The sequence below is a fragment of the Telmatherina bonti genome, assembly GCF_933228915.1.
Source record: "Telmatherina bonti genome assembly, chromosome: 6".
NCBI classification, from domain to species: Eukaryota; Metazoa; Chordata; class Actinopteri; order Atheriniformes; family Telmatherinidae; genus Telmatherina; species Telmatherina bonti.
The window spans coordinates 9,355,000-9,363,700 of record NC_136624.1 but is presented as its reverse complement, the minus strand read 5'-3'; positions in this window follow the sequence as shown (position 1 = coordinate 9,363,700).

The following is an 8,701-nucleotide window of genomic DNA, read 5'->3' as shown; positions in this document are numbered from 1 at the left end:
CTGCACTGACACTCAAGCTGTTCAGACGAGACAAAAGTAGTTCTCTTATGAAAATAAAACCTAAGATTTGACTGGATGACGAGAATCAGTTCAGAAAATCTTCATTTTACCAGAGAAAAAGATTTAGTTTTCTCCTCAAAACATATAAAACATCCTGGTCCGTTCTCCCGCATGTCAGGTCTAATCTGAGCACTTTATCCCAAAAAACCTCAGAAATTCACATATCCTGATTAATGTTCCTCTGTTTTCCTCCAGAATCCAGCTGGTTTTACGTCTCAGTGGGTTCTTTATGGCATGGGTTTATTCGGCTGCTCCCAGCGTCGCTGCTTTCTCTCTGAAAGGTTTGTTTTGCTGTGCAGATTATTACCTGCAGAGCTCTGTGTTGTGAGTTCCTTCCAGCAGCTTCCACCTGCTCACCATGGAGAAATAAAAAAAGGAAAAAGTGTTACCTCATGCATGCAACCACCAGCTCCTTGTTAGGTCTCTGAATGCAGTGTTGCACATGCAGAGTAGCTGCAGTCTGTGCTGACAATGTTGTGTCTCTTTGTCTGCTTCCAGCGAGTTATTCCTGATGTTTCTTCATTTTCACCTCTAACATCATCCTCTTCATCATCATGCAGACAGACCCCAGCCTCACACTGCAGTTTAAATGTGACGCCACCAGACATAATGTTAACAGCCCTGAAGTGCAGAAGAAGACACAACGTCACATGCAGCTCACTGTGTTTACAGACGCTGTAGGAAGTACTGAGATGGAGCTAAAACATCAGATGTGGTTTATCTGGGCAAAATTCCCAATTTGGGCTGATAGTAAACCTGCAGTATAAATGTTAAGCAAATTTATTTATACGTCACATTTCATGTACAGAACAATTCAAAGTGTTTTAAAATAACATTAGAGATGGTGCAAAGGAAGCATTAACGTAGTAAAAGGCAGCAACAAACAGCAAAAATCACAATAAATACTGATACAGAACTAGGATCAGCATTCAGATAAATGTCATTTTGACTTTGACCAGAGCTGTTTCAGGTCTGCCATGAGGTCCAAAGCCTGACTGAAATCTATCAAGATTTACGCTTTCTAAGTAAAAACAGTTCATTCATAAACTGAAAACACGTTTTTAGTTCTGGACTCTAGTCCAGACTGTTGGCATGTCTGCTCATTTCGCAGGAAACTATCCACATGTCCATAACAAGAACTGCCTTCTCCTGAACACTCCCAAGACCAGAGAGCTTGTGGAGGATTTCAGGAGATCTACGTCACACAGAAAGCCAGTGTGTACCCACATGTCCATAACAAGAACTGCCTTCTCCTGAACACTCCCAAGACCAGAGAGCTTGTGGAGGATTTCAGGAGATCTACGTCACACAGAAAGCCAGTGTGTACCCACATGTCCATAACAAGAACTGCCTTCTCCTGAACACTCCCAAGACCAGAGAGCTTGTGGAGGATTTCAGGAGATCTACGTCACACAGAAAGCCAGTGTGATGGTGGAGAGGAAACAGAGAATGTGAAGACCTTACAGGTACCTGGAGGTGGTTCTGGACCAGAGTTTGGAATGGTACAGGACGGGACAGAGTCGCCTAGTCTTCCTCAGGCGGCTCAGATCCTCTGATGTCTGCAGTGACCTGCTGCAGATGTTCCATCACACCGTCATCACTGGTGTGATGTTTTACACTGGTATCTGCTGGGGGAGCAGCATTACAAACAAGGACTGCAAACGTCTGGTCAAACTGGTCAGGAAGGCTGGTTCTGTCCTCGGCAGAAGTCTGGATCCTGTCAGAGCTGTGGTGGAGCAGAGGATGAGGAGAAAACTTCAGGGTATTTTAGATCATATAAAACATCCCCTCCATAACACCCTGGCAGGACAGAGTAGCAGCTGCAGATAGAGACTATCTTATCTATCTATCTATCTATCTATCTATCTATCTATCTATCTATCTATCTATCTATCTATCTATCTATCTATCTATCTATCTATCTATCTATCTATCTATCTATCTATGTTTAATCTACAGAAGCATCCTTAAAGGTTCTGCCTGGTTGTAAATGTGATCCATCTACGACTCCATCTGGTCTTAAAAAGAGAAATAAACTCAGATTTATTTACTTTTTATGTTAACTGTGTGTTTGTGATTTTCTGTGGGTCCTGCTTTCGTTGGTTTTGTTGCTGCTATGTTTCTGTCTTGTTATCTGTTTTTTTAAAAATTTATTTATTTTTATTTTGTAGAGTTTTATGTTTGCGTTGGTTCCTGTTCATCAACACACCTGGTTTAATCAGCTTCACCCAGTTGTTAGGTCTTTTCGCCAGTTTCTTTTCTATTAGATCATCACAGTTGGTCCAGTATTGTCTAGTAGTAGTGAGTCTGTGCATCTTTTTCCTTCCTGTTAGCTCATCTATTATTTTCCTTAAACCTTGGCTTCCTCCACCAGTCTACCTGTCACATGACTGGTGCTGATACTGGTGGATAAAGGTGAGAATGGATTTTAAATGCTAATCAGGTGGCAGATGTTGGGTGGAACATTGTGATCTGCAGAGAACCAATGTCTGTGCAGAACATGGATCCACAAAGAAATCCTCCAGCAGAAGTCAGAACCAGGAACCGCCATCATGCAGGTAATGAAAATGTTTAGAAACCATGTTTGATATTCTCTTTATTCTGCACTAAGCTTAAACACAACAGGTAACCAAAGTGAAGGTCTTCACACACAAGAAATTGGCTGAATCGGATCAGAGTTTTAGAGAATCGCCAACCGACCGGATCAAACCATCTGCTTTGTCTCCTAAACAGAAGTCTGAAGAAAGCAGAGGATTCTCCACATGAGGTAGGTGTTGCATCATTTCAGCCGCCTGCAGCATGTCAGACCGGCTTTGTACCGCACATCACATCCAGTGTTATTATACCATGGGAGGACGAGCTCCTGCCTCTCAGCATTAGCAGAGACCAGAGCTGAGCCTAAACGTGACACTTTCGGCCTTATAGAGACTTTTTCAGCTCAAACTGTGGCGACATTTTCTCCTCCAGACTGGTGGTTCTTACTTCCAGTCCAGCCTCGTCAGACTCTTCGAGGACTTCCGTCATTAAACTCCAGTAGCAGAAACACTTTCCCACCAGGCTGCACACAGAAGCAGCTTGTTTGCAGATGAAAATATTCATGGTAAAGTGGTGGCGGACGTCTCTAAACGCGGTTTAACACCAGGAAGCAGCTAACATGACTTTTCTGGCTGTTCAGGCCATTTATTCGCTTCCATAAATACTTTGTTCTGATTAGATTTAAACCATCACATTTGGATTTCTACCATCAAACTGGATCTGAGTTTCTCTCAGACCTGAATGGTGACACTGACCGCAGCTCCAGTTGAGTTGGTATCCATGTGTCATGCGACCCGTCACGCCTTCTCAGCTCCAGCAGGGCTTGTTGCCAGAATGGTGGTCTGGTCTAAGCCATACACTGGTGCCCCTGACAGAGGACCAAAACAAACACCCAATCATGATGCTTTGGTGTGATTTTGTCTTTATGCTAGTCCTGGTCTTGTCTAGGAAGTGAGCTCATTCTCAGTAGTGGTCCTGGTCTTTGTAGTGGTCCTGGTCTTTGTAGTGATCCTGGTCTTGGAAGTGGTGCAAATTTTGATAGTGGTCTTGATCTTGGTAGTGGTGATGATTTTGGTAGTGGTGCTGGTCTTGGTAGTGGTCCTGTTCTTGGAAGTGGGGCAGATTTTGGTTGTGGTCTTGGTAGTGGTGCTGGTGTAGGTAGTGGTCCTGATTTTGGTAATGATAGTGGTCTTTGTAGTGATCCTGGTCTTGGAAGTGATCCTGGTCTTGGTAGTGGTGCAGATTTTGGTAGAGGTGCTGGTCTTGGTAGTGGTGCAGATTTTGGAGGTGATGCTGGTCTTAGAAGTGGTCAGGGTAGTGGTCCTGGTCTTGGTAGTGATACTGGTCTTGGTAGATTCCTCTTGGTAGTGATCCTGATCTTGATAGTGGTCCTGTTCTTTGAAGTGGTTCAGATTTTGGTAGTTGTGCTGGTCTAAGTCTTGGTAGTGGTGTTGGTAGTGATGCCATTCTTGGTAGTGGTTCTGGTCTTGGTAGTGATCCTGGTCTTGGTAGTGGTGCTGGTTTTGGTAGTGGTCCTGTTCTTGGAAGTGGGGCAGATTTTGGTAGAGGTGCTGGTCTTGGTAGTGGTGCAGATTTTGGAGGTGATGCTGGTCTTAGAAGTGGTCAGGGTAGTGGTCCTGGTCTTGGTAGTGATACTGGTCTTGGTAGATTCCTCTTGGTAGTGATCCTGATCTTGATAGTGGTCCTGTTCTTTGAAGTGGTTCAGATTTTGGTAGTTGTGCTGGTCTAGGTCTTGGTAGTGGTGTTGGTAGTGATGCTATTCTTGGTAGTGGTTCTGGTCTTGGTAGTGATCCTGGTCTTGGTAGTGGTGCTGGTTTTGGTAGTGGTCCTGTTCTTGGAAGTGGGGCAGATTTTGGTAGTGGTGCTGGTCTTGGTAGTGGTGCAGATTTTGGTGGTGATGCTGGTCTTAGAAGTGGTCAGGGTAGTGGTCCTGGTCTTGGTAGTGATACTGGTCTTGGTAGATTCCTCTTGGTGGTGATCCTGGTCTTGATAGTGGTCCTGTTCTTTGAAGTGGTTCAGATTTTGGTAGTTGTGCTGGTCTAAGTCTTGGTAGTGGTGTTGGTAGTGATGCTAGTCTTGGTGGGGGTTCTGGTCTTGGTAGTGGGGCTGATTTTGGTAGTGATGCTGGTCTTGGTGGGGGTTCTGGTCTTGGTAGTGGTGCTGATTTTGGCAGTGATGCTGGTCTTGGTGGTGATCTTGATCTTGGAATTGGTCCTGGTCTTGGTAGTGGTGCTGATTTTGGTAGTGATGCTGGTCTTGGTAGTGGTCTTGGTGGTGGTCTTGATCCTGGAATTCGTTCTGGTTTTGGTAGTGGTCCTGTTTTTGGTAGTGGTGCTGGTCTTGGTTGTGGTCCTGGTCTTGATAGTGGTCCTGGTCTTTATCTTCATCTTCATTTTCATCTTCTGCCGCTTATCCGGGGTCGGGTCGCGGGGGCAGCAGCCTAAGCAGGGAAGCCCAGACTTCCCTCTCCCCAGCCACATTTGCCAACTCTGCAGGGGGGATCCCGAGGCGTTCCCAGGCCAGCCGAGAGATATAATCCCTCCAGCGTGTCCTGGGTCTTCCCCGGGGTCTCCTCCCAGAGGGACGTGCCTGGAACACCTCACCAGGGAGGCATCCAGGAGGCATCCTGACCAGATGCCCGAGCCACCTCAACTGGTTCCTCTCAATGCGGAGGAGCAGCGGCTCTACTCTGAGCCCCTCCCAGATGACCGAGCTCCTCGCCCTATCTCTAAGGGAGAGCCCGGCCACCCTGCGGAGGAAACCCATTTCAGCCGGCTGTATACGAGATCTCGTTCTTTCGGTCACGACCCACAGCTCATGACCATAGGTGTGGGTAGGAATGTAGATCGACTGGTAAATCGAGAGCTTCGCCTTCTGGCTCAGCTCCTTCTTCACCACGACAGACCGGCGCAGAGTTCGCATTACTGCAGACGCCGTACCGATCCATCTGTCGATCTCGCGCTCCATCCTTCCCTCACTCGTGAACAAGACCCCGAGATATTTAAACTCCTCCACTTGAGGCAGGACCTCACTCCCGACCCGGAGAGGGCAATCAACCCTATTCCGGCTGAGGACCATGGTCTCAGATTTGGAGGTGCTGATTCTCAGCCCCTTCACACTCGGCCACGAATCGCTCAAGCGAGAGCTGGAGATCACAACCAGATGAAGCCAACAGGACCACGGCATTTGCAAAAAGCAGGGACCCAATCCTGAGGCCACCAAGTCGGATCCCCTCAACACCTCGGCTGCGCCTAGAAATTCTGTCCATATAAGTTATGAACAGAATCGGTGATAAAGGGCAGCCTTGGCGGAGTCCAACCCTCACCGGAAACGAATCCGACTTACTACCGGCAATGCGGACCAAGCTCTGACACCTGTCGTACAGGGACCGGACAGCTCGTACAAGGGGGTCCGGTACCCAATACTCCCGGAGTACCCCCCACAGGAGCCCCGGGGGGACACGGTCGAATGCCTTCTCCAGGTCCACAAAGCACATGTAGACTGGTTGGGCAAACTCCCATGCTCCCTCCAGGGCCCCAAAGAGGGTATAGAGCTGGTCCGCTGTTCCGCGACCAGGACGAAAACCACATTGCTCCTCCTCAATCCGGGATTCAACAATCCGGCGGACCCTCCTCTCCAGGACCCCTGAATAGACCTTACCAGGGAGGCTGAGGAGTGTGATTCCCCTGTAATTGGAACACACCCTCCGGTCCCCCTTCTTAAAAAGGGGGACCACCACCCCAGTCTGCCAATCCAGCGGTACTGCCCCCGATGTCCACGCAATGCTGCAGAGGTGTGTCAGCCAGGACAGCCCCACAGCATCCAGAGCCTTAAGGATCTCATCCACCCCGGATGATCCACCCCAAGGAGCTTTTTGACCACCTCAGCGACTTCAGCCCCAGAGATAGGGGAGTCCACCCCTGAGTCCACCAGCTCTTTCTCCATGGCCTTGCCAAACTCCTCCCATGCCCGAGTTTTTGCCTCGGCAACAGCCGAAGCCGCATGCCGCTTAGCCCGTCGGTACCCATCAGCTGCCTCCAGAGTCCCACAGGCCAAGAAGGCCCGATAGGACTCCTTCTTCAGCTTGACGGCATCCCTCACTGCCGGTGTCCACCAACGAGTCCTGGGATTACCGCCACGACAGGCACCAACGACCCTACGACCCTACGGCCACAGCTCCGGCCGGCCGCCTCAGCAAAAGAGGCACGGAACACAGCCCATTCGGACTCAATGTCCCCGTCTCACTCTGGACATGTTCGAAGCTCTGCTGAAGGTGGGAGTTGAAGCTCGCTCTGACAGGAGACTCAGCCAGACTTTCCCAGCAGACCCTCACAACACGTTTGGGCGTGCCAGATCTGACCGGCTTCCTCCCCCACCATCTGAACCAACTCACCACCAGGTGGTGATCAGTTGACAGCTCCGCCCCCCTCTTCACCCGAGTGTCCAAGGCATGTGGCCGCAGGTCCGACGATACAACTACAAAATCGATCATCGAACTGCAGCCCTGGTCTTTATATACATACTATAATTTACCTAGTTATTCTAACTTGTCCATTTTGAAGCTGAGCAGCTGGTCATCAGGTGAAACTGTTACCATGGAGATTGATGGAGAGATGCTAGCTCTAGTTTAAGATCAGACTATCCATCCATCCTGAATCTGTGATCACATTGGCAGGGTCAAGTCACATGACACGTTTACATAGAAAATTGAGCTCACCTGTCAGCGTTACCGGAACATTCCCACTTGAAACTCTCTGCTGGTTTCTGTCTGACAGGGATGGATCCTGGAAAACCATAGACACGATGCTGTGAATTTGATATAAATATGATCAAAGATCTCTAATTTACCCAGAACATAATTATTAAACAAGTTGATGTCAGAAAATTCCACAGCATACCAGTAAAAGGAGCCATCGGTGGTACGTACAACAATCTTGATGCTCTATAGCGTTGCCATGACAACATGAGTTCATACACAGCTGCTAAGATCTGCAGGAAGACGAGTTCATCTGTCATACATCAGTCTTGTGTATGTTTACAGCCAGATTTCAGACTGTAGACCTCTGGGGTTTATTCCCACTGACGTGATAATGATAAAAACCACAAAGACATCTCTACCAGGATGAGGAAGCTCCAGCTTCAGCATCACTCAGACACAAAACATGATGATGGACTTCTTGTTACCTTGTAGAAAGCTGCCCCTCCTCATCCGTCTCCATAGATCACAACAATAAAGCATATATTGAGCAGCAGCTTCGGTGGAGAGTAAACCTGTGCAGGAGAAGATCACCTTTTTCTTCCAGACCACCTCTAAAAGGATATTTTCCTCTGCAGCTGCATGTTTTCTCCCTATTTTAAGCTTCTTGCAGACAAACCAGTGCAATTTTAAGCCCTTTAGAAGCCTCAGAAGAGCGCTGGCTCTGCTCTAACCTGCTGCCTGTCAAGATGATACAGGATAACGAGCATAATTTTATCACCCTGATCCACCATTTGTGATCATGTTGAGGAGGCTGTCTCAGTCTGCGTGTGCATAATGAACTCCACTTAGAGGTAGTGTTAACATGACTGGCGGTACAGTAAATTATTGATGAACCTTGAAGCCATGAGAGGCTCATAAAGAGGCCTTGAGGTAAAAAACTGCCGCTGATTGGTCCCCAGGGCCTATATTCACCACATACTGAGACTTTAAGTATGTGAAAAGAAGCTGCTTTGATTGGAATTGGGATTTTTCTTTTTCAACACCATAATTTAGAAGAAATCAGGAGATTATGTCGTCCTCATTCTAATAAATTTCGGTCTTTGCAGTGTGGGGATGTTGTGGATCCAACCCAGCTTCAGCTGTCTGCCAGATGCGCCGTCTTCTCTCCTTTAATAGGGGTGCATTACTTCGTCGTTTAGCCTAATTACTGCTGAACAAACACTTTCCTGCCGCCTGTCAGCCTGTATTGCGTAATTATTCTTGACCTACTCACTGAACTTCATGTTTTAAGTATGTGATCTGTACAACATTCACCCCACTTAATTATTAATGGGATCAAACCATGTGGGAAGCAGCATCCATTTAATCTCTGCTCCTAACAAGAGC